General features: G+C 34.4%; 1 protein-coding gene across 1 annotated transcript in view; it reads left to right on the forward strand.

Moving 5' to 3' along the window:
- The window catches only part of LOC123319555 (tachykinin-like peptides receptor 99D), a 709,883-nt gene that overhangs the window by 133,632 nt on the left and 551,845 nt on the right, over positions 1-24,406 (forward strand). The gene's annotated exons all lie outside the window — the stretch shown is intronic.

Here is a 24,406-nt window from a genome sequence, read left to right on the forward strand (position 1 = left end):
TACTACATTTTGCATTACTCTATAGACATTTTCATCCAAGTTGCTTCAAATTCTCGGTGCGTTTCTTCCGTATTAAACCGAATGAAATGACAATAGGGGAGGTCTTGATATCTATTAATTTCAATTGTCTCCTGATTTTTTATCAATATCTCGAATGTATTTCGAAATCTTTTCGATGTGTCTATATAGTTTTTATTTGGAATTGCTACGTCTAGGAATAGTGTTCTATTCTCATCAGTCGATCAGTAATATGAAGTCATGTCCGTTGTGTGTTATTTTCTGGTCTCTGAGGACCGCACGATTTCAGTAGAGCGTGTGATGATCATTTTCCGATATAGAGTCTGGACGGTAATTGTAATAAGGAACCTTTTTTGAGCTCAGAAGTTGTTATTTTATTACCGACTATTGGTGTGGGTATTGAATCTTGGCAACATCATGTTTTGTATTCGTATAGTCCGTGTAATATGATTATACATATAATGATACATATTGATTATTATTATAACGAAACCAAGAATTGAGCTCCTATAACCTATGCAATACTCAAAATGAGGACAGCGGTGCCTACCAATAACAGCTCTCAAGGCAGCCCAATCAACAATGAGCAGAAATGCAGTTTTTGCCGGTGCTTCCATGGAAGCATCCATCATATACAGTGAACTCTAAACAAACTTTATTTTAGAGTTCACTGATCTCATATCAGATTGCTCAATTCGGCCTAAAGAAAAAGCATATCTGAATTATGAACAGTCACAGCAGAGTAGCAAAACAATTTCATTAGAACATCTGCAACCATCACAACGTAGATATGGACATAATTGTTATCAGCACATCTTATGGTAGACACTGCCAAATTGAAAAGATGGAAACTGCGAAAAAGAATGCGAACCAGACTGAAAAACAAGAAGGAAATACATAGCCTCCTAATAGATGTAGCTATTCCTTCCGAATAAAATACCAGAAGAAATAAGTGAAAAAAAAGGAACCTCTAATAAAGAAACACATATGTTTAATCTAAAAACTGAAGAAATACCTACCACTATCAGAGCAAAGATCACTGCGGTTTCACCAGTAGTCATAGTTAAAAAACCATAGAGTATGAAAAGTGTCACAACACTTTAGAACATATATAAACTAAAAAAATTACAACTCATGGGCAGGTTTTGCATTTGTTTTTTTCTGACGAACAAAAAACTGACGATTGATCCTTTTCCACGAACCACGAATTAATGAAAATAAACAATACATTGTCCTTCTTCAGCCAATGCATCATATTACAAATTTCTCTTTGTACATCGATTCAGGTCCAGGGACATTGCGAAGTCTGATAATAATATACATATTTTTTCATTCTATGCAACCATATCAAAAATGAAAGGAAAATACATTCAGACGGAGAAATTCAATGAAACGTGATGTTCATGTGGATCGTGGATCTCCTGTTCATCCTAAAAAAATATTTTTCGAAGTTGTTTTTAAATGCGGTTGTATGGAAATTTTATTTCTTTCATTCGATTCGATACAAGCACAGCAAGTTGGAAATTTTTATATGATGGAGCGAGGATTGAAGATAATTTTCTTGAAATAATAATGAAATTTTATTCGAACTGAATTCGCAGAAATGGCGAATGCATGGAGTTTTGTTTGATGAATGAAATCAACTTTTTTTCTCCCGTCGTCAGAGGCAACCGCCTTTTCTGCCGTGATTTCACTTTCGCCCTTTTTTCATAAATTTTTCGATTCTCAACTCGAAATAACTGGAGGAGGTCTGTACAAAGTTGACTACCGTTTGGAAATGGTCTTTTAAATTTTTTGTTGGACGGCTGTCACCCTCGCAAATTCTTGAGTATCGGAAGTCTAATGCCCAGACCCTGAGCTCAGTTTATCGAAAGTTAATCTATACGAAAAACTTGATGGACCGATAACAGGTTATGTCAGTTTCTGAGGCCACTCTAAAAAAAACTCCCACTAACCTTGGATCAACTTTACCCGTTAATGTTACGACGGTTAAACAGGGTGACTAATATATTTTTTCTAATTTTGACATATAGTAATAGTATTTATTGATCCAAAAGATACAAACAAAGATGTGTATAGAACAAGTCATGTTGTATAGATATTACTATAATTATGAATATTCAAAAGAATATATAATACAATGAAACAGTATTACAAAAGAAAAAAAAAATATATATACATTGATACATAAAGACGAGAAGAACAAACAGGTTATAAATATTTTTGATACCAAAATTAAAACATCATAATCATTGAGTGGTAATAAACTCATCAACAGAATAATAAGCCCTGGAAACCAACAGATCCTTCAGATGCCTCTTGAATGATTTAAAATTCAAGTTCTGCACTTCGGCAGGTAGATGATTAAAAAATTGTATGCCCTGGTATTTAACATGCCTTTCAAAGTTGTTCGTTCTATGCTTTGGAATACTAAAGTGACACTTGAAAATCATTGACGTTTTGAAACGTTTTACTTTTCGTAACCAGTCACAAAAATATATTTCACAACTGATGAATGAAATGATACTTGATTCTCTAGCAATGGAGTGAAAAATTTAATCACTTCGGTCACTTCACGATTTTAAACGAATCTCCGAGGGAAGCTTGTAAAGAGTTTCTTAGTACTTTCAATTTGAATTCATAGCAACATCCTTTATATATATATATATATATATATATATATTCTTTTGAAAAAAAGTGTTACAACCTTTTACAATCTGAAAAACAATGAAGCAGGTGTAAAGAAATGGCAACAAGAGACAGATCCTAAAAACCTGTTCCTCGTTCCAGATCTCAGTGTAAGCAGAGGAAAAATGTCAACGGGGTACCATACATATCTTCGTATGATACATGAAAAAACAGAGATAAAAACCTCAGAAAAAACTCTCTGTTTGCCCGTATAAGTATTTGTGTAAAGAATAAGCTGAAATTATTATATTGAAGAACATCTTCATATGACAAAATCCAAAAACTTCCTCCCATTCTTTCTACTATGATGATTGACGAAGAATTTATCTGAAAACAAAAAAGAAAGAAAAAAACGAGAGGGGTATTGAATTTTATATTACTCATTAAATAATTTTGAAATTTATAACCCATCTCAAAAAAGAATCGGTCACCGAATGAATACCTTCGAAACCACCCTGAAAATGATATATTCTTCAACTCTTCACCAAGTGGTCTATAGTTTCTTCTTCTTCACCATACTCACATCTTGGACTATCAACAGCATTCCACCTAAAGAGCATGCTATTACACCGACCATGGCCAGTCCTCAGTCGATTTAGTGTACACCAAATTTTTCTAGGAAGATCAAAGCCAGGAACTTTTTTTGAAGGATCAGTAATCAAATCTTTATTAAAGAGATTACATGAATTGCATTCTGATTGCCATTCTTTATGGCTATTAGTCGAATACAGAAAATCATTAGTCCATAAAGGCTCACGAGATTTCAATCTGGCACTTCTAGAATCTGGTAAATATGATAAAATTTAAAGGAATATTCTCCTCGCTCATTACGAAAAATTAAGCTTTTGTGCATAAAACATTTCAATTTCATTTTTTCAATTGCTTTGATTGGTTTTTCACCATGCATTGGGTAAAATATGCAGGCATTACAATAACTTAGATTTTCTGAACAAAAATTGCACTCATGGATGCAATATGATTCCAAATGACGGAGCCCCAACCCACTAACCAAGAAAAATGCGCCATTACTTGAATAGGTACTGCTTTTGAAAACAGATGAATCAGCAGAAGAGTACCCGTAACTCGACCACGTCCATCCCCTGATCCAACACCTATAGATTACTGAAAGAAGAGATTTCTGCGGTATAAATACATATGCTTCTCCTTCAAGTACCTACTATTATTGGTAGTGGTTCGAAATATTTCTGGTGAGCTTTTCCCAAACCACCTTCTCAGGTTTCGCAACCATGAGTTTCCCCTTCCACAGATCCATACTAAGGAACAACCCTTACAAAGTATTATTAATTTTTGTTAAAAAATTATAATTTCGCCGAATTCAAAATAAAAATCTGTCAGTTTAGAATTCGGTTGTCAGGTTTAATGCTTCTGGGTTGAGCTACAGGTAGGTATTCATGCAAGATTACGAAAATGGCTTTGAGATTATGGAGAGACACAGCGGTCTAAAAATTCAACTTTGAGCTTCTGAATCGAAATTTTTGAGTTGAATTTTCCGAATCATTTTTGATTTCATTATTATTTTTTTCAATATACTTCTTCTCTTCAGTCACTACTTCTGACAAGAGAGTTTAAATCTATTTGCAATTAGTATATAAAGCATGCCAAATCTTCATTTTTGAATCGTTTTCGATATGTTATATTTATAGGTAAGTAAAATTGTAGTCATTAATTTCGAATTGGAAATCTTCATTTTAGATCTACCATATCAATTAGTCAATGACAAATAGTTCTTGATTGGAGTTGTGTAGTTTTTCAGAATTATCGTAATAATCGCGTCTGATAGAATTTTCATCTTATAATACCTACTCGTACGTATGTTCATTCCAAGCAACTATTAATTTTTCATAATTTAATGCAAAAAATAGTGAATTGAATATTTCAACCTTGATGAATTTAACTGCCTCGTTTTGTTCAATTCATATAATTTACAGATTGTTGTTGAGAAACAAAAGTATCAAACGATGGATGACCCAGCCTTGAAGAAAATACTCTAGTTTCTAGGTAGTGCGAGAGAGTATAAACTTCTATTTTTCAATGAAATTTATTAAACAAAAAATACGTATACAGTCAAAGTTGAACAAATTCGCTCGCATAAATATGCAGCCTAATCAAGCGTGTATTACCTACCTAATACTAAATTATAAGCATTAAAACAGTTCTCGTGTTTATAGAGATGAGCGGGAAAAGAAACAGAAAGAAAAATAATTACTTCAAATAAAATAAAGCGAGATACAAATATGTAAAGCAAGAAAAACTGAGAAAAACAATTTTACTAAAAGAATGGCCTCGAACCTATTAGAAATAATTTAAAACTCTATTGTTTACTTATATGCTTCAGTTTTTATTCTATATGCTATAAATCAAAATTCAACCGAAGTTGGAATTGAAAGTGTGTTTGTGTACAGGATGCTTCATTGAGAAATCCTCATATAATCAGGTTAGCAGGACACTGAGGTGCTTCTAAAGAACCTATATTTTATGGGGTTATCTCTCTCTCTATTATCAAGATAGTGAGAAGGGGTTACAGTTCACTGTGCCCCAATTATCAAGATACAAGTTTAAATACTAATATCCTCAATTGTTTCATTTGAACATAACTCATTAACCACTTTATAAGTTTTGGTTATATTTGATTCTAATATTCTTTGTTCGGGTTCATATCGAGTAAAATAATGGAAAAAGTCCTATTCCATGTTAGCTCCCCAAAAAAAAATATAAATGGCACTAAATGTCTCTGATGTTTTTTAATATAAATCTGGAGAAGTACCATTTGGAAACCATCTATCTGTTTTTCAATTTTCTGCCTCATCATTTTCCGAACATCTAATTTGACTTGTGTGGAAAAGTTATATTCGGAAAAACCAAATACCAAAGATTATAGAGTTAGGAAGATGGGAAACGAAGCGACTACACTTGTGTGAGCGCACCCCGTTGTGTATTAAAATACTAAAACTGGTTGATATATTTATTCGAGGGCCATTTGCCATTTCATGGAGATATTTGCACATGGCCGTTTTGTTAATGTTTTGATATTTGTACCGCTCGTTTACCTAGCTCGTTCTTGTTAGCTAATTTTGAAGTTATTTGTGTATTTTATTTAGTGAAATCTAAAAGACTTCGCTCAAAATGTCGTACGGAAAATATTGTATGGTGAAGGACTATGGAAACTGCTTATTGGGATTCTTCAAATATAAGTTTTTCGAATTTATCAAAGAAAATGTAAGTATTGAAACTCGCACCATGTGACTCGGATGTTGATTGATTTTCATTTTCAGTGCTCTGAAGTGGATAGAATTTTCTGGGCGTCAAGACATTGACTTGAGTAAAAGCTACACCATGTGCGGTGAACATTTTACTTCAAGTCAATTTGAAGCTTTTCATCCACGTAAGTTGCTGTATGCAGTACCCCTGCATGAAAGGGTCACCAAAGGAACCACATGTGATGGAGGGCGAGCAGTTTGAATCTGATACATCGAGTACTGATGGTAAGTCTTCCTAGTTAGCTGCAATGCATTATTGAATGCATAACTCATTTATCATATATTGAATGCATATCTTTTTCGTATGCAGGAAGCATTCTTTTCATGGAGTGGCCATATGAGATGGAAAGCGAGCAGATCAAAAGTGTGAAGTCGAATACTGATAGTAAAGCTTCCTAGATATCTGCAATGCATTACTCATTTATTATATGTTGAATGCATATCTTTTTCGTATGCAGGAAGCATTCCTTTCCTGGAGAGGCCACATGAGATGGAAAGCGAGTAGATTGAAAGTGTTACGACAAATACTGATGATAGATGATCTAAGATAATTTATTCATTATATTGAATTAATTGTTTTGTTATGAAACTAGATTACAAGTACTTCCCCTTCTTGAGATATTCTTTCGAGTGTACCTGAAAGAAGTTCTCACATTCTGCAGAGTACTTCCAAGTCTTTCCCCAAAAGTGATAGAAAGATCCGAAAACAGGAACAATAATCAACTCCTTGCGATGCAGAATATATGGACTATATGGTATTTCAAATATTTGTTCATATGAATTCTGATCAAAATTGTACAAATTCAACAAATTCTCTTGATTCACAAAAATTCATTGCATGGAAATAACAACTTTGATATATGTATTATAGTTCAATATGTACTTTTGTATCCTATATTCATAGCTGTATTATTTGTATACAGGTGTTTTCAAAGGTGGGAATTTCGACAAAATTATTCTCACCAGTTTTACCTGCTGTTAAAAAAAACTTCACCTCTGAATACACCCTGTAAAATCTTCAATTGTGTCATATATTTTTTTCATAAATTTCGAATAAAAATTTAGCAAATCTAACAAAGTATTTCATTAATATTAATCCATTCAAAACAATGTTCACATGAAAAATACATCCTGATCACAAAACACAGCCCTGGTTTTGTTTCTTCGCTCAGGTTGTTTTTTTCTGGTCTCCACTAAGTCGATATTCCAATACAAGGAAGAAAATTCGAATTTCGCGCCCTTCAATTATAAAGCAGACAACTGTAATCTATCTGTTTGACATTACGATATCAGCGCCATCTAATTTCTCAGTATGTGAAACACAGGCCAAAATGTAGCCGGGTTTTAGTACTAGAGATATGAGGGCGTTTCTCATCTTCCTAATTCTATAATCTTTGTCAAATATATTTAGTCTTACTCAAATCCTGGCTTCACAAATTTGTGAATAATATTGTTTAATGATGATTCACAGTATCCTGTTTCTACTCGAAACGCACTGAGGCCAAACTTGGAAAAAGATTTTTTGTATTATTTTAATCGACACCACTGTGAACAAATAATATACAAATCGAATATTATTTGGTGGTGCATGATTTATAATTGTTTGATAAACAAGGAAAAAATTTATAGCTGTATCCTATTGATGAAGAAAAATAAACCCATAAAATATTGTTAGTGAATCACACTGTAAGGACTTGCGTTGTTATTTTGCTTGAATCCATATACATTTTTATAGTTTTGACGCAGTAGTCAGATAGGTTAATTAGCGTGAAAATTAATGTATGTGAAAAATCAACAGACAGCTCATAGAGAATAACAACTTATAATTAATTCTTACATTTTTAAATCCGACCCTAAACAATTTGAGTAAATAGGCACTTTTTCCTAAGCAATCAACAATGGATGAGAAATCTAAATAATGGCGTCTTTTTTATTTCACTCTTCTGATAAGAAGCCCGGGAATTCAATAGCCATTCTGTTTATGTACAATGTTTGGTCTGATGGAGGAGTTAGAAATAGTGTCCGAAATTTTAATTTGTAGCAATTTTTATGTTAGACAACACAACACATCTCAAGAAATATCTTCTGCCGTCATTGTTCTCGAAAACACTCATCTCGATCGATTGGATTGGACTCATCGATGACGAATTCGTGATGAGAATTAATTCTCTCTGTCCCTTTGATCGGTCGTAAAAAATCTAACTCTAGAAGAGAAGGATTTGATGGTCCGAATGCGCCGGAGTTTTTTGATGAGCAGAATATCATCGATGGTTTCGAAACCTTAGGTATCTGAAATGAATTTCTCATTATTCAACAAAATACTAATTCAATTGAAACTTAGTATCTTATTCTACAAAAACTTGTGCAGAATTTGATAGACTTCCCAGCAAACACAATTGCTTAACATCAACGTATCAGACATATTGCAACGTTCCGTGTTACATAGCAAAGTTCCGTACACGATCTATCCGTTATCTGTCCAACGAGAGCTCTATGTCCGCTTTTCGCTATGTATACTGTAACGAAACTGCAATATTACATGTTCGGTACACATATAGGTACTTTGTACCTTACATGCTATGTGCAAAGGATGATAGCTCTGGTACAGAACATCTGCTACCAATTTGAAATATAACCTCAATAAATACAAGGACATCCAAAATTCAATGGATCGCCATATTTGATGAAATACGTACTTATTTTGGGCAAAAACTGTACCAAAACGATAATTTATTGTTGCACCTGATTAATTGTCAGTATTCATACTTGAGACTTCTTTAGTAGTAACCTATGTCTACGATCCGTGGTTGTCTCCCGCTCCGACCTAAAATTCCTTCTCATTCCGGGCTCGAACCTGCTTACTTTTCGACATCTTGTGTTGCTGAGTGGTCCCTCCAACCTACCTAGCTATGGAAACATGTGACTTTCCATATAAGTGCACCATATTAACTGTATGGAATAAAAATTGCTCCTTATATCAATGTGGAAACCAAATAATTCTCAAAACTCGAACTAAAATCGCACTCTTTATGTTCTAAAAAATAACTCGAGTATTTGCTTTTCATTTGTCACACAAAATCATCAGATATACACAATATTGTATCTCTGACGAATGGAATCAGGTTTATTATCCTTGCAAATATTATAATATATATGTATAATAAATTTGTCATACTGATGCATGAATGTGAACATTCAGCATAATCACACAACCCTTCTTTTTCCTCCGAACGTCAATAATTTTGGTTATGAAAGTTGAGTTATCAAAGTTCATTTATAATTCGCATAGACATAGAGACTATATGTCTATATGTCTATGATAATTCGCCTATTTTGGCGGATTCTATCCGCTAGTAGTAAGAAATTGAATAAAACAGTTTCGATAACAGCTACTTTCAGTACTGATGTTTGTACTTTTTTACGATTCAATACATCATACCGTTAGTTTCATTGTCGGGATGACTGCTGAAAAATTAATACTTATAAGTATTATGTTATGTGTATACTCTCATATCGTAATAATATGGATTTAATGCTCTGATTGCTACATAAAATTAACAGAACATTTGAATGAAAATTGTGCATTTATAAATTGATATACCATATACATAACATTCTCATTCAAAATGATACATATCATAGATAATACGAAATTGATATACCATATACTTTTCATGAAAAAAATAACAAATTAATGTTTATGATACATAAATATTATATTATGTTTGATATGTATCCCGTGAAATGAGAACGTTATGTATATGGAATATTTATTTATAAATCCACAGTTGTGTTTCAAATGTTATGTAGCACCCTTATGCATGTAACATGTTGGTTTGCTGGGTTCGCATCACTATAAAATGAAAAGGAATCTCATAAATTCCAGTATCTCAGAAAATATTTTCCTGATGGCACATCAACATGACTGTATTGCTAGACACATTGTTCATTTCCTTCTGTTTTTCAAATTTTTCGAATGAATTTTTATCAAACTGTAACTATTATTGACGTGAATATTTAATATTTCCTTATATATTTCTTGTATTTCAGAGGAAAATTGCTGGATTTTATTCCAAACATCAGGCAGGATTTCTGAATTTCTTGAAAATCAATCTCGAACCGTCCATAAATAACTCAAGTTTTTTTAATTTTAGTATCGAGAATCTCTTTTTTTCGTCTTTCAGGATCAATTTTTCTCAGAATTACTTGAATCGATTTTAGGGAAATGTCATTCAAATTGTCAACTGCCATACGTAATAAAATATAAAGGTTATAATTTGATATTCTCTAGTTTGTAATTACCGAAAATAAAATTGAAAAAGAAATTCAAATAAAATTATTGCATTTCCAGTATCTTTATTATCTATAATAATAGGTCAATTGATGAACTATTCAACTATTGCCATAAGACAGGGGCGGTATCACGTCCAGCTGTCCGGTGCATCGTCTTCGCACACGTGAACGAAAAAAAAAGATGCCTCTACAGAGTGTTTTTTGAAAGCTTAATCGATTTATATATTTCACTGATTAGGATGGTTTGTCACTTAGCTAACATCTTGCTTCTGATTTTCTTCTCCAACCTCTTCTTACAAGCATTAACAATATAGAATACTGCCGGTGCTATCACTGTGGGATGATAATTTTTTCTTTTTCTTGCTTCGATTGCTCTGACCTTTACTTATGGGATCAATAGATAACACTGAACTATAATCTATATATTGAACAATTGAACTTATGTTACACTGTGTGACATTATCTTACTCATACGAGTACTGATTGATTGATTGCCCTCCTTTCTACTTATTACGATATATATAAGACAATGGGAAGATGCTGCATTCGCAATATTAGCGAATACCTTCTTTCATTTCAACATTATAGTCCGGGAGCTGGCGACGAAAATCGGTAAGAGTTTTCTAATGGCTCATAAATGATTCAGTATTGAGGTTGTACATTAGTCAGCACCCAATCTCAAGTTCAGGTAGTGGAACACCTAGCGGCGACGAGTTTTTATGCAAGTATATAAAATTACAACATACTCTACAAGTATGTTCAAATTTGGGGGGTCTGGAGACATAGACCTAATATGCTCTCATTTCCGAGTGAAAACGAAGAAAAATCGCAACAACTGACAAATAAAATGTATCAAATTGAGATGATGTCTTTTGAAGTTGTTTTAGGTATAGGAAATAACAATGTTTCGAGCGAAAATTTGAATTTCGAAAAGAAAACGTTTACATTGTTTGAATTTTTTTTTCGAGAAAAAAAATTCTGGGGTCTGGGGGTGAATATACTTAGTTAAAATATTTCGTTGGGAGCTTTTTAAATATATTTTCGAGCTGAATTTGAGTGTCAGCTTGTTGATACCATCCCATTTACAATATTTCGTTCTTTTCAATTTTTAAGTTGAACGATTCACACAAAATTTTGTTTATCGGATTAGTACAGGTGAATCCTCATGAACTATACATACTGCATAGAGTGACAGCTGACATTGGCATAGCACGTGCTATAAATACATAATATGGTGGGTTTTATATCGTTCTGTTTACTGTTATTGGGCAATATGCAGTCATGGGTCATATTTTCAAATTGCTTCATTTGATAAATGAATCATCACAAATTTATGAAATTTTGTATACAGGATGACTACATGTATCTATGTATAGATGGGAAAAGAGGTTCCGATTTCCAGGACCGGACTTGAATTATCGATTATTTTCAGAAATCATTATGAAAATCAACTTGTTTATAGAAAAATTGAAAATCTGATAAGCTGGTTCATACTACACTATACAACCTCCAATAAGGTCGCATAAAATTTCTTTGCACACCCACAAATTCTGAGAAAACTAACACTGAATGCAGACATTCGCGAGAGGATCTGTTCATTTTTTGCACTCTTCGCGGAAAGAATAATTTCTTTCAACTAGGCTCAATTCATCCGAGACGGTATAATAAATATGAAAAATTTGCATGAGTGTGTGGGCTCGAGAAAATTCACATGTAAAAACTCAAAGACATTCGCAGTATACATCACCTATTAATATGAGGTGCGGTCTTGTTGATATGATAACCAATTTATAGGACCTGGTTTTTTTTTATTGACCATTGCATGCGTCAACGTATTTAGACTTCTTACCTTAATTATTAGTTGATATAAAACAAATCTGAACGTAGATATCTTCTAGTATGAAGATGGTACAAGGTGGTACGCCTGATTAAAGTTTACAAGTCCGGGAAATTTCGAACGATCGTTTTAGCGGCCGTCTCATAGGTCGAGGGGGTACTATTCCTTGGCCTGAAAGATCTCCAGATTTATCGCCTTTTATCTATTTTTTATCGCGCTACTTCCCATGTTTGGTTCATAAAGTGGAGATCGATTCCAAGAATTTCTTCGAGAAAGAATTGAAGCAGCATGCAATGAAATAAGGAATAGACCGGAATAGATAAGAAAATCAGTGTATCATATTTATGTCACAGCTCAAAAATGTATTGAGATGAAGAGAGGATATTTCGAACATCTTTTGTGATTCTCTCATTTCATGTCTTCGTTTTTGTTGTGCAGCATTTATCAAGATGCAATTTATTAACACTTCTGATTTCATCCCACAGATTGAAATATTTCCCATTCATCTGTACATCGGGTATTCCTTTGAAATGAATCCCTCAAAAAATTCACCACCCGAGTGCCTGTTTTGAATGATTTTTTTTCAGTGAATGTTTTTTGTGAATGTGTCATGAAATTTTTAGGACCCTGATGAAGTTTATATAATGTTATTCGAAATAGAACATCATCTTTTCAACTTCCCTATAAAGAGGGTGATTTTCATCATGATCGAAAATTCTATTATAGTCTGGTCCTGGAAATTGAAAAGGTCTAATTACATCTATTTGGAGATGCATCGTATTATCCTATACACCAAATTTCACGAATTAGTGATAAATCATCTGTCAAATTAAGCATTTTGACAATATGACCCAAAACTAGAAATTACCCTGTATCACTCAAACGAACGGTGTGAAACCCATCATATTGGGCATTTTTGGAACCGCTTGGGTGTCACCTTGACAAAGAATATACCCCCGTATAATCAGCAACTTTTTTTTCAACCTTTACGGAGCTATCGTAATCAAGAGAACCTATTCGACGTTTTCATTGAGGAGAAATAATCTGTATTTCTCAATCATGAAATGAATATGGAGACTCTTATCTTTCTTTCCTCATGTACTTAGTGGTTAAATGTTCAGTTAAGAAGTTGTTCCAGAGAATCCCTGTATGCAGAAATTTTATTTTGAACTTTAATATCCAAATAAAATGTAAGATCACAAAACAAGAATTTCAAAATATTCTTTTCAAGTAGAGAAAATAACTATTAGATATAGAGATATTAGTTTGAACAATACGAGAATCTTGCATTTCATGCAGCAGAATTATTCATCTCAAAAAGTGTTATGTAGCGCATCCCCGATAGTGTGAACTAGGATAAAACACTTTTCACAATAAGATTGAAGAATTCAGTTCAAACTGAAACAAATTCATATCAAAAAAGAAAAGCAGTCAAATATTTAATCATTTAATTGGTACAGTATAGCCACCATGGCTTCTTTCGTATATTTCGTACATATTTATTTTGACTATAAAAACCGATAGAAACGTAATAGAATTAGTTATACAAAGAAGTACAATATTGCATTCCAACGACGGTGGTGAATTCAAAGAACAAACAACATCTGCTAGTACCTAGTGAATTATTTCAAGAAAAGATTCAAAATATTAATCCCATATTATTTTATCTAGATACACATAAATGATCCTATAAGAATTCCTACGAATGTCTCTCAGAACAAATTATACACCACACAACAATAACATTCAAAACATTCAAAGGTTCAATTAAAATTAAAAATAAATGCTTTACTGAACCATTTATTTAGGTTTTATAGTTTAAAGAATTAAGATTGTCGATTTTGAGTATCAACATAAAATCAAATTCGTGAAATACACTATCCAATTAATTTTTTGTGTCGCTCAAGTGAATCTTTCTTTCAGCTCCTACCTTCAGTTCACACAGTAAAATGTATTCATTCTCGAAACAATAATTACTATATCGTCCTTTCAATGTAACATACTCATACGTTTCATGTGTATACTCCATTCACTTTTATTTCAGCACTCGGCTGGCCATGGAAATTTGACACATTTCACTCTGCATAGTACGAAAATGTGGGGTTATGACGCTTGTCAAAACATTTTTGGGTTTTAAATCAGAGCTATATTGTCCGTTCTACGTAAAAGACTCAGTAATTACGTATTTCAACACAATATCGAATCACTTCAGAAAATATTAAGTCGAAAATATTTGACGATCATAATTGAAGATTATACAAATCGATTGAAGGCATACTAAGTTAAAGTTATTTGCATGAAAAATACAAGGGATCAGTTTTTAAATATATTTCTTTTTGCTGTGGAAGAAAATTGACTCATAATATGCACTCACTTGAGGATAGTTAATGTTGGTTATCTTCTTTGGCCAAAGTTTGAATACGTTGCATTAGTTGTAGATTTCAAAAATATCAACCCGAAGATGAAATGCAGAAGATGCAGTAACTATTTGATTTGAATTAGCGGACCTGAATTCTAAATAGCATTATGAAAGTTTTAACGGCATGCAGACAGGAATTGAATTCTGAAAAAAGTACCACCCATAGACGTGAGGATTCATCTGCATTGTCTGGAAACCACTATCCTCAGAATTCTCGTGTTAGTATTATCACTTCCCAACTAAAGCATTCGAAAGCGATTGGAAATGTTAGAGAGGTGGAGAGGATCAACATTCGTAGGTTTGAATTCTGCTCTGGGTGGTACTTTTTTCGGAATTCAACTCCTGTCTGCATGCCGTTAGATCTTTCAATATTATATTTCAGACATTAAACTATCATAAAAATTTTAAATAACACTTTCTGAATCCTATCTTTTTTTTCAATCACTTACGGCATTTTTGTAATATTAATATATATTAGTTATGGCAACGGCGTTATGACATTAACGATATTTCATGAGTGCCAACCTTACTCCGTTTTAGCTAAAAAAACTTGAGAAAATTATTTCATGGCCAACCGAGTGCTAAAATAAATATGAATGGAGTAGAAATGTAATGTTCATGTTTCAATTTTCTCTGAATAATTTCGAACAAAAATATAAGGCCTTCATGTTTTATAAATATCGAGAATGAAATTTGATTCTTTTACAATATCCGATTCCTTCATGAAAAACATGAAGGATTATGGAAGCAGTTATATAATTGGTTCGAGAATTGAGTATTGTTTCAATCTAAGTCTAAGGTAAGATTATTAATTTCATTCGATTTTACTCGATTAAATTCGGATAATTGAGTAGGTATTACGAATGAAATAAGAACTCTTATTCATGGTACAATAAATCAGATTTTCATCAATTTTAAAATAAATGAACATTGAATCGTGTTTTCCATAATTGAATATTCAGATTAATGTCGAAATTTTTGAATTTCAATTTCTTAATGAAAACTACTTCAATAATGACCTAAGAGCTGTAATGAAAAATTTATGATCATAAATATAAAAATTCAATCCGTGAGTTTTTTAATCAACATCTCGAAGAAAAGTTTAAGTTTACCATAAGAAATTTATTCCCTAGGTTCCGAAAAGTCCTTTCATTATTTTTTTTTATTTCCACTTCGGAATGAGTAGCATCTGCATTGATAATGCTTCGAAAATCAACAGAAAAAATTTAATATTTGGATGCGGAATCTTTTGATTGCCAAGAAAAAGAATACTTATACCTACAAAGAGAAAATTCCTCGGATACACACTATGAAAAAAGGAGAATAAATCAAACACAATTTTTTTCAGGCGCAGCTGAATGTTCATTTATAAATAATTTCAGTTTCTGGAAATTTTGCAACAAACAAAAAAGCCTCACTTGAATGGGTCAACACAATTACCCTGGAAGTCCACCACTTGGTCATCTGGGCATCTCTTAGAAGAATCAATTATTTGGTAAACCTCGATGTTAGGTACCTTTTTCCCTTTCGTGCCTTCATGTCCGGTGGGTGTCCCTGCTTCCTCCCCTTCTTCGATATTTCGACAAATCAAAGTACCACGATCATCCTGCACCACAACATAACCCTGCTGTTGAAATCGGATGATGTTTTTCTCGTCGACGTTCTTATTTAACAGGCAGCACTTTCTTGCTACATTTTTCTCTTTCGCGAAACGCACAATTTCACACTTCCCGCCGAAGATCACCTCCGCATTCAGATAGAAAACGGCGAGGAAGGCTAGTAAACAACGATGCATTTCGTTTGGCGTCTTGTCAAGAAATAATCCGGTACTCTCTTATACCGGTTTACTTTATGATGGAAATAAGAGTAGTTTTGCGAAGAAACTAATCTCTGCATGAGTAACAAAGGGGGATTGCCGACAGTTGTGGTCAAAGCTATCTGTTAATATTCGTGCGAAACACGCCACCGTGGTAATTGCCGCAAAGGTTTAATTAAGTAAACGATTCCAAGCATCAATTCGGATCATCTTCTCAGAATCCATCAGTTGCCTTCGGAATGGGTTTTTCACGGCTAATTCCGTACATCTTCAAATTTACACCAATCAGTCCAGTTGCAGTTGAATTAATTGATCCTCGTCATTTCTTGAATGTCCTAAGGATTGGCATTCACTTACGCTCATTGAAAAATTTACATATTGACATGAACAACAGAAAGGTAATAAGAAGCGTGAAATGTGACCACCTTTGAAGAGATTCTACAGGACTCGAATAACATATACAGGGCGTTTCAAGATTCCAAGAATAATTGTGCAGGCTTCCATGGCACGTAGAGGATAATGTGGGGAGTCTGAGTCAGTGTTCAAAATATGTCCTAATCATACTTGTTTCAGAGATTCAAATTGTCGAAAAATTTCAATATACATATACGTCTTCATGGATTTTGAAGAAAATTTCGAGAGCTGAATACTTATAGGACAATAGCTTATAACGATTTTTTGATAGTATAGGTCTGGACAAAGGTTATAATATTTTTCATTTCATGTCTTGTTAACATAGTGTCCCTACATCATATTTTCACCAAAACAGAATTGTCGTCCCATTAAAGCCAGCTATTCATGAACATTAACTACTACATAAGACTGTAGCTGTCTAAAAACAGAACGTGGAAATGGATAACATTGAATAATGTCCTGAATGCATTTCATGATGAGTAAATGCATTTCATGATGAGTTCAGTACACTCCAAATCCTTAACACGATCATGACAAAGCAGGAGTTAGATAAGAATGAATTGCTTCTTTAGGTATAAGTAAATCCAAATATGAAATATTTCAAATGGAGAGATTTGTGAGCGGAGAAATAGAGAAGATATTATCCGGAATGTGCTCATGGAAGCTAATAGGAAGATTTAAAGATGTAAAAAGAGAAAAATTGGTATATTTTTTCTTGGATTGATGCTATATTGAAAAACACTTTTGCAGCATAATTCAACAACATTTTTCAACCGAATTCCGCCCCTTTATGTCTGGTTCATACAGAGGAGCACAAATTGAAGAGTCCTTAACTATTAATGTCGATCAAAATTCCCAACTTTCAGTACTCTCCTCGAGAATACCAATAAAAAAGTCTGATTTCGATATATTGTTCAATAATTATTTCCCAAATATTCAACATCCTTTGCATGAAAAAAATTATTTACTCAACTTACGTTGTATAGAAAGAAATATTCATGAAAATTAAATTGTTTTATACAAGTTTTTTTATTGATACTCATAAGGGCAGAAAATAAAGGCAAATAGAATATTCCATATGCATTGATAGACATACAAATTTATATATACTCGTATCTCTTCACCGTACATCCTGCTCGAGATATAGAGAATCAATAAATTCCAAAATATTCAACAAAAAAATTCATCGTGTATGTTCAAAATTAGTGTTTAGAAGTTATCACTGTGGAGCGGAAATATATTCTCAAGACTGTTTTTAGTTCAATCTAACTTCACAAACAACCGTGTCACCAAATAAATACACAAAGCCCATACCTACTACTCAAATTGATGATTGGGATTTCGAAGTATCGATACTTTCCACAAATTCACTACTAACAATTATCTATTTCTCAAAAATTTCTTTTGACGTATCGAAGATATGTCATCCGCTTTATCTTTATTAGGGATTCAATAGGGGATCGACTTTCGGGCTTTTATAGTTCCTAGCATTTAAGAGTTCCTTAAAAATTGGTGAGAACGAAATCGTGGCTAAGAAGCAGTTAAATGGTTCAGGTATCCCTTAAAATTCAAGGATCGTTGATGTAAACGGGCAGGAGTCTCTGAATATCATGTAATGGACTGAAAGAAAATCAGACAATAAATCAGGTCGGGAATGATATTTTGTCTTCGAAAATACCCATCCAGTCTCCTGAATACATTCTAGCTCTTGGAGTCAAATGTGATACAGCTTCCTTTATTATATCGGATCAATTCCGTATTTCCTGAAATTAGTTGCAAAAGTTTATCCTTATCTACGATTACTTCGTTTTGAAGTATGCTGGGTGTATTTAAAAGTAGAGGTTTTTTTTTAACAGAAGGTAGAAGTGGTCAAAATAAAGCGTTCCACCAAAAATCCCCTTCACGAAACTTTCAAAATAACAAAGTTGAAAAACAAGTTTAAAGAGATTACAGAAATAAATCCGGATACGACCCTAGATCATTTGTTATGAGAATTATCGCAAAGCAATAGGAAAAAACTTATCTCGTGATGACTGACTCAACCATATATGAATTAGTTTAGGATATTGGCCTGTTCGTTTCTCACGTGGGAATGAAGATAGAAACTTAGGATTGCCGATTGTTATTCACAATAAAGCAATTTTCAGCAGTTTTTGTTTGCTGATTATTTAAGATATGAGTTATTGATCGAAGCATCTTTTTTAGTTCCGTTCTGTGGTTCCCGGAAATCACAGAGTAATCAGGCAGTTCAAATTTGCTGTTTTCTTTATTTCAAGTACAGCCAATAGGGTTACAATGCCCCACAATCGCAAAATTGAAAATGATAAAGTAATCCCAATAACTCACAAACGGTTGACTCTGAATTGAAGGTTTGGCTTAATGTTGAAAGTGCTATTGAATTTCATTTTCCCGAGTCATTCGCTTGACAAGAGAAGACGTGCTACAGTGCTCCTAGTGCTATAAAAGAGAAAGCGGACGAGAAAGTCGAAGTGTCACAGTGCCGTAAAAAAGAAAGCGGAGGTGAAAGTGTACACTGGCGAAGCTGCGGAATTTATGATTCCGTTTTCCGTTTTTTGTAAGTTCTATAAGTGTATGTGCTATAGAGCGGAAATTCGTTCAAATTCAGTGTATTCAGTGTCGAGTCCAGATCCCAAGATCGCTGGTTCCACGGATATCACTGGTGAGTCGATATATTTTTCTGATAGTATAGAAAATATTTAATTTAGCCACATAGCTTAATAGTAACATAGTAGTAAGGATTTCCAATATTCATTATTATTCCGAAATACCTCATATAGTTCAATACGGACAAAAAGCCATGTCGGAGGTCTCAGACAATGAGAGCTCCCACATGGAAGCTACGGACACCGAAGAATTCAGCGATGGAGATGCAGAGGAGCTTGTAAGGCTCAAAGAAGAGAATGGGCAGTTGAAGGCTCAAATAAATAAACTGACTGAAACCGTGTCTCAGTTGGTCGGGGAGATACGCCTCTTGAGAGAGGAAGTTAACAAGAATAAAGCGCCTCAATCCTCTAGTTTTGCTGAAATTGCAAAACACATTACGGCACAGAAATCCCCCACATTTGCTGAAATTGCAAAGCCGTTAGCGGTCCCCAAAAATTCCTCCAAACAGGAAGTAGCTCCAGAACCGGAAAAGAAAAGAAATTTTGCAACTCAAGTTGCTAAAACCCAGAACGCGCCGCCCACAAAACGCGCGCGTAAAGAAAGTTCATCTTCAGGCGAAGAGACCGCAAAAAAAGCAACGGAGTTACCTAAAAAAGATAAAATTCCACCCATCACGACGATGGGTACAGCCGATTGGGTAGAGATCTCAAAAGCTCTCTACTTGAAGAAATTCAGCTACAACAGAGCAACCGTCGTAAAAGACGGGATCAGGATCGTAGCCTCGACTGTGGACGACTACAGGAACATAACAAAATATTTTGACCAGATTGGTAAGGAGTACTTCACGTACCAGATGGAGGAAGAGAAAAAGATATATGCAGTTATAAGACATCTCCCAATAGATGCTGACCTAGATATAATAAAAAATGATCTAAAGGTCCAAGGAATCCATGACGCCGAGGTGTCCAGAATGACATCCAATAAAACCAAAAAGTTTATACCCTTATACCTGGTAAAAACTCAGAGAAAGGAGATTTTCGAAATAAGACGCCTCTACAATGTCTGCATTGAAGTGGAACCAAAAAGAAGGGCAGAAAATCCAAGCCAATGCTTCAGATGTCAGAGGTACGGACATGACCAAAACAAGTGCTTTTTTCCATACAGATGCGTCAAATGTTTGGGCAATCATTGCACAAAAGATTGCGAACTTACCAGAAAAGGTGAAGAGAGAAATGCCACATGCGTTCTGTGCGGCGAAGAAGGCCATCCAGCAAGCTACAAAGGATGTAGCGAATTCAAATTAGTTACAAGGAAGAGGAAAACAGGCCAGAAATCGGCTCAGCAGAGCACGGTTCCTCAAAAAGTCCAGGAGAAAAAGAAGCCCACCCCCTCCAAAGTAGACGACAAGAAAAAAGAAGTATCCAAACCAGTACAGAAGAAGGAGCAACCGAAAATGCCCCAAGCTAAACCTACGATCAACAAAACAAAAGAAAACAGAAAAGTCTCTGAATCCGCCGACGATTTAGACACTTTTACTGAAAACATTTTCAACAAAATCATGTTGAAAATTGAAAGAGAGATGGAGAAAAAACTCCAAGGAATGTTCAGTAAACTGAAATAATGGAACATACAACTAGGAAAAATTCCCTTAAAATAGTCTCCTGGAACATAAACGGGGTCAGAACTCGAAAACCCGAGATAGAAGAAATAATATCAGAGAGAAAACCTGATATTATAGCCTTACAGGAAACAAGAATACAACCAAATGCGCGATTGAACATCATAAATTATGAGATATACAGATGTGACAGAATCGCAAACACTGGGGGAGGTGTTGCCTTACTGGTTAGACGAGATCTGAAACACTATTTCAAAGGAAGATCTGACGAGTCACAAATAGAAACAGTGACGATTGTTGCTGAAATAAATCGACAAAGAGTCGAAGTCACATCGGCATATAAAAGACCCCCAAATAACTTATTGGAAGAAGAAATCAACAACTTACTAGATGGAACAAACCAGAAAATCTGCATCAGAGATTTTAATTGCAAATCTCCAGAATGGAACAGCAGGATGGAAAACAGAAATGGCAGAAAACTGAAAGATCTCGCTGAAAAACATGAAGCTATCGTTATTGGACCTGAAGAACCAACGTACCTAGCATTCGGAAATGGATTACCAGATATAATTGATATCGCAATTATGAAAAATATCACTAGAGAATTCTCGATAGAGACCCTCTGGGACGGAACCTCTAACCACAACCCCATCGAATTAACAATAGGAGAAGGGCCAAGAAGAGAACTAATGCAAACAAGAGAATACACCGATTGGACGAAATATAGCCAATCGGAAGTAACAGAAATACCAACAATCAACACACCGGAAGACCTAGAAAGAGCAGTTGATAAACTAGAAAAGAATATACTAGATGCCTACAAAAAGAGCACAAAGAAAATAACGAGACCAGCACCGATACATCCACACGGTGATACACCCAGAGAAATCAAAGATCTCATCAGGGAAAATCGGAGACTAAGAAAAACATACAGGCTCAACAAAACAGATATAAATAAGAGAAATCTAAACCGACACAGCCAAGTTCTAAAAAATGCCCTGAAGGACATGATAACAAATAAATGGAACAAAAGAGAAGAGAAGAGGAGAACTAAATACTATCGATCATTCTGCATGGAAAATGCAAAAATGTCTGAGAAGAGAAAAGACTAAAATACCACCTCTCCACGGAGAAAGAGGAATGGCATATACGAATATCGATAAAGCAGAAGCACTGGCGGACTCGATAGAAAGAGAATCGAGAATAAATTACAGACCTGATGACGATAATGACGAGCTGGAAGATCTTGTAGAGAACAACGAAGAAGAAATGGACGAACCACCAGTAGACGACAAAATAGAAGAACCAACTTCTCCATTTGAAATAAAAGAGATAATCAGAAGCTTGAAAAATAGAAAAGCTCCCGGAAGTGATAAAATAACGAATGCTATGTTGAAGAAATTACCTAGAAAAGGTATAGCTGCTCTCACAAATATTGCAAACGGTATAATGAGGACTGAACACTATCCGGAAAAGTGGAAAACTGCAGAAGTCATAGTGTTCAACAAACCAGGCAAAGATAAAAAATTCCCCCAAAACTACAGGCCGATAAGTTTATTGTCCGCCCTAGGAAAAGTAGTAGAAAGGGTAATCGCTAGGAGGCTTACAGAAGAAACTGAAAATCTGAATCTCATTCCAGCAAGGCAATTCGGATTCAGAAGAGACCACTCAACTGAACAGCAATTACTGAGACTCACAGAATACATAACAGAAGTATTCCAAAATAAACAAGCAACCGGTCTTGTACTACTAGATGTCGCCAGAGCATTCGACAGAGTATGGCGTGAAGGATTGATTTACAAAATGAGATATGCTGGATATTCAATGAAACTGTGCAAGTTGATTAGGAATTATTTGAAGAACAGAAGATTTTACGTGAAAGTGGAAGGAGAAAACTCCACAACCAGATATATGGAAGCAGGGGTGCCTCAAGGGTCAGTACTTGCGCCGTTACTGTATAACATATATATTCACGATATACCAAAATCTCCAAGGACTATGCTGACACTATATGCCGACGACACAGGAATCGCAATGCGACATCGCAAGCCAGAAATCATAGAAGGAATATTACAAGAAGCTATAGCTGAAATAAATAACTGGTGTATTAAATGGAAAATAAAGCTCAACGGACAAAAGAGCCAAGCGATATTACTGCAGAAGAGGAGACTAAGAACTACAACAAATCTAGAGGTAGATGGAGAAGAAATCGAATGGAAAAACGAAGCGAAATATTTAGGTATCACCCTAGACAAAGGTCTAACATGGAGAAGCCATATCAAACAAGCCGTTGACAAAACCAAGGCAGCGATGAATATGCTCTACCCGCTGATAGGTAGTGTTGTATTATTAGAATATGAAATACAGAGAAAACATACAATACTTCAGTGTGACTTTTATATATTTTTTTATCAATTGTTTTTTAACACATAGGTGATAATTTAAATTCTAATTATTTACATAGAACTAAAAACTATATCTATGTTTCGACCACAAAACTGTCACAATTATATTATGCCTCTACATTACTCCCCTCCCAGGAGCTGCAATAAATTTGAAAGAATGAATTGCAAGTGACGAGATACTAATGTTAATGTCGAATATACAAAAATGCTAATTACAATAAATGAACAAATGACACTTTTTACAACAACATTTGCTTATATACTTTTTGTAGACACCATATCACTATAACGAGCCGGAAAATGTACATGTCGTCCACTTCGCGTAGTCTTAAATGATATTGACGGAAATCTAGCAAAATCTTTAGAAATATCAGGATGTAAATGACTGTCTGATTCAGTAGTGACGTCCGTATCATCTGTCATTAAATATGCTGGCTTAAGTCTGTCGATTGAAATAGTATCTTGTTTATCTTTCATTTGAATTTTGAAATATTTGTCCGTACGTTCGATCACCAAAAATGGACCTTCATAAACAGGCCCGAGAGGCTTTTTAACCCTATCTATTTTAACAAAAAAAGTTAGCGTTGCCGCTGATATGTTGAATATCAGTGGTAAACTCTGATATGTATTGGAGCTGCCGTAATTGCCTAAAATTTGCCTTTTCATTTTTTTGTCGGAAGGCATAAGTCAGGGGTTTATGGTCTGTATATATGACAAATTCTCTACCTTGAAGTAAATGTTTGAAATATTTGACTGCCAAATACACACCTAACAGTTCACGATCGTATGTACTATAAACCTTCTGCGCTGAATTTAATTTTTTTGAAAAAAACGCTAAGGGTTTCCACTCTGATCCGCCATACTGCTGCAAAGCTGCGCCTACTGCACAATCTGATGCATCAGTAAATAATGCTATCGGCAATTCTGGATCAGGAATAGTAAGTAATGCTGCATTAGCTAGATCCGCTTTGCATTTTTCGAAATCTTCTTCTAAT

This window comes from Coccinella septempunctata, chromosome 8 (genome assembly GCF_907165205.1).
Source record: "Coccinella septempunctata chromosome 8, icCocSept1.1, whole genome shotgun sequence".
In the NCBI taxonomy this organism is placed as follows: domain Eukaryota; kingdom Metazoa; phylum Arthropoda; class Insecta; order Coleoptera; family Coccinellidae; genus Coccinella; species Coccinella septempunctata.